Raw genomic sequence first — 3,699 nt, 5'->3', positions numbered from 1 at the left:
CACCGCCGCCAACGGGCACCCCCCGCACCCAACCCCGCTACACCGCCGCCGCCGATGATATTTCCAAGTAACAAATTTGAACATATTTTTTAAAAAATTATTACTGTTTTTATGATAAAATATTACTGTTATGATTTAAACAAGTTTGAACATATTTAAACACAAATAAATATAAAAAATAGCATTTAAAATGCATAAAAATATATTAGGGAGCCTGGGAATCAAACCCAGGACCTCCTGGTGTGTGTGCTGCGTGCTGACCAGTCGGGCTAGTGGGTGGGTTCTGTTGTAGATAGGGTTAGGTTGTAGATAGGGCTAGTGGGCTAGATTAAAACAAAATTCTAATGGCACACCTGGTGCTGGTGCGCCATTAGAATAGTCGTACTTATGGCGCACGAGATGGTGGTGCGCCATTAGAATAGTCGTACACTAATTAAATCCCCAATCTCTCTAATCTCTCCCCTGCCTCATCGATCTCACCCGCTACCCCCCGTGTTCGCCGTCCCCCTCGCCGCCCCCCTCGCCTCCTTCGCCATCCCCGAGCCGAGCCCCGAAGCTGCGCCCCCGCCCGCCTCCTCCTCTCTTCTCCCGCGACCTCCCCCCTACCCCCTCTCAACCGCCCCGTCCCCTCAGCGCCGCCCGCCGTCTCCCCGAACCCTAGCTCCGCCGACGTCGGGGACGACCACCTCGTCGGTCTAACCAGGCCGCAGGCCCTCAAGCCCCACGCCATCCTCGGCCTCGCCCTCTCCACCAGCGGCACCCCTTCCTCCGCCCCTGCAGCGCAGCAGCAGCAGTAAACAGCCTGCAGGTAAGATGATGATGGTTTTCCATGAGGTTATCGAGGAGCTGCCGACCTGTGTTCATTCTGGTGGGGAGAATGCAGTAGATGATCTTTTTTCGGCCTGCATTGCGCTCCGCTGCTATGAACTTTTGAAAGGAACGCGCGACGGAAGCCACTGCAAGCTATTGTGTGTTTCTCTGAATGTTGCGTTTCTTCAGTTCTTTATCCATTCTTCATTCCTGCTGAATGTCATGCTAATTTAGTTTGTTTTTGTTTTGCACATCGGTAGGCAAAGCCTAGTGTTTGTTTCAGACATTTACCGAAACTAAACCAAGGAAATTTGGATTTCGTAGTTACAGTTGCAGGAAAAGGTCATATTATGAGTGAAATATATTTAAAATGTCTATTTAGTTCTATTTTCAGATATAACCTTGTAAGTAGAAACATGTATAACTCAAGTAAACCATACATCTAGTTAATATTGCACAGGCAGCAATGTTAAGTCTTACTATGAACCTAGCAATAAAAATGATGAAGCTCCTGTCAATTTTTGACATATCTTAAGTTCTTAACAAGACATGTTTGTCGTCTTTTAGCTAGTGTGATGAGATTTTGGTACCTGTACATTCCTTGTACCAACTTAGGCAAATAATAATTTATTTGTTTTTGTGACAGTTGGTTGAGCACATCTTCTAGCCTCTTGTGAATACATCTGGGACAACGCTTCACATCAGTCAGGTATATACTGCTTCAGTTTTGAGGGAAATCCTCTGCCATAGCCCCTGCCCCAGATGAAGTGAGCTATATATGTGTATGATGATCCTTCTTTCCTAAAAGTGAGATTGCCATATGTAGTTCAGAACTGACCTACCTAAAGTTGTTTTCCTACTGAATGATGATATTATTATGATGATATTTTCCTACTGATTATAATTTGTACATGTGTACTAGCACTGTGTCATATTCTTCCATTACAAGTAGTACAAGGCTAGTATTAGTAGTGCTACTCTCTTACTTCCAGTGACAGTCTATCGAGGTCATTAACTCCAACTCAAGTGGGCATAATTCTCTACAGTAGTATAGCACTTGTAGTAGTATGGCACTTGCAGTAGTGCGGGACAACAGTAGTTTAGTGCAAGTTTCAGTTAATTAGCTGGATTAAAAAAGATGCTTGGTGATCTGCAGGAGTAGGACAAGCAAATCTTCTTGAATATTTGTTTATTCAAAGTAAATGAACATTTTATTGCTAGTGTACTGATAGTGTAATCTAGCTATTGTACTGATATTTCTGTTTCTTTGAACATTTTACTATCAATAAAAATGATGTACTGCTGCTTTCAGTTAATTCAAATTAGCTAAAACCTTTTACTCTCAAATAGTGCTAATGTTTACTCTATGAAATAAACTACTCCATGTCAAATAAACCTTGCTAGGTGAATCTTGTTTGCATTAGGGGTAGTTGCTGGAAATTTACTGAATTTTGTTATGTGCTTTGTGGTGCTAGTTTGCTGGGTTTTGTCTCCGACCATTGTGTCGTGATGAATTTGCAGGTACCCCGAGAGGCCCTTGAGTTTGCCGGAATGTCGATTAACTTCCGTTCCGGCAAATTTGGGTACTCCATATGTCCTATTTTCAGCAAAGGTAATGCTGAAATTTTCTGTGAATTTTAGCATTACTTTGCTAAAAATAGGACATATGGGGTACTTGCGACTAATGTCTGTTATCATGCATGGGTACTAATTGGTCTCTTCTGCTGCTTATCAGAGATTGCAGGAAGCAGCCACCGCCGATCTGCGACACCGCAGTACGAGTTGGATGCTTTCGAGTTCTTCACTATCATACTTGAGGCTTCAATATCATCCATGACGCAGGTATATAAAACGAGAGATCTCTCCTTCACCCATCTCATTATGATATCTGTTGTTTGCTACATCACTCATTGTCCCAAACTGCAGAGGCTGCCTGACAGTTTTATGAACATGCTGATGGGTGAAGATCCGCCAAATAATGTGAAGCTGCGACAGGCCGGCAGCGGGTCTCGCAGGTAGTGGGATGTGCAGTTGGTGATCAAGAAGGGCCACATGTACTTGTCTCGTGGGTGGGAGAAGTTATACCGTGCCTACGACCTGCCGCTGGCGTACTTCCTTCTCTTCAGGTACGACGACGACGCCAACATGCTCATCGTGAAGGTGTTCAACAAGACTATGTGTCGCATGCGCTATGCTGCCGATGATGATGCCGGTACGTTCTGCCTCTTCTTATTCCTCTACATTTGGCTTTGCCTCACATCGATTGTTAACGATCATTGTTGCATTTTGGACAGGTAATGGGAGCAGCAGCAGCAACACTGGCTACAGCCAAAGCAGCAGTGACTATGGCTGTAGCAAAAGCAGCAATGATTCTGGCTGTAGCGAAAGCAGCAGCGATTCTGGCTGTAGCGAAAGCAGCAGCGATTCAGGCAGCAGCATAGACAACAAGAAGGATGATCCGGACTGGAGTGCGGGAGAAGAGGAACAGAGTGAGGATGAGGAGCTGCAGGATGACGATGGGCATTAGGCTGAGGATGACCTAGCGCTGGTGGTGGCTGACCAAGGGCAAGAGATGGTGGTGGCTGACCATGGGCAAGAGATGGAGGTGGCCGAGGATGACCTAGCGATGGTCATGCCTGAAGGTGGCCTCGCGATGGTGGTGGTGCCTGAAATGACCATGCACCGGTGGTGGCGCTAGCAATCCCACAGCTGGGCGACATGACCACGCCAATTGTGGTAGAAGACTACATTCCACTGCCTCCACTGCCTCCACCGCCTCGCCGCTCTAGGCGCATCAGGGAGAGGAATGAGAAGAAGGAGAAGAACAATGCATGAGAACTGAACTTTGTCAGGTATGTCAGATCTCCTATAGGTTAGCTATCCAAAATG

Source organism: Triticum dicoccoides, chromosome 3B (assembly GCF_002162155.2).
Source record: "Triticum dicoccoides isolate Atlit2015 ecotype Zavitan chromosome 3B, WEW_v2.0, whole genome shotgun sequence".
Lineage (NCBI taxonomy): Eukaryota > Viridiplantae > Streptophyta > Magnoliopsida > Poales > Poaceae > Triticum > Triticum dicoccoides.
The sequence above is the reverse complement of the archived record's forward strand: the minus strand, read 5'-3'. Positions refer to the sequence as shown.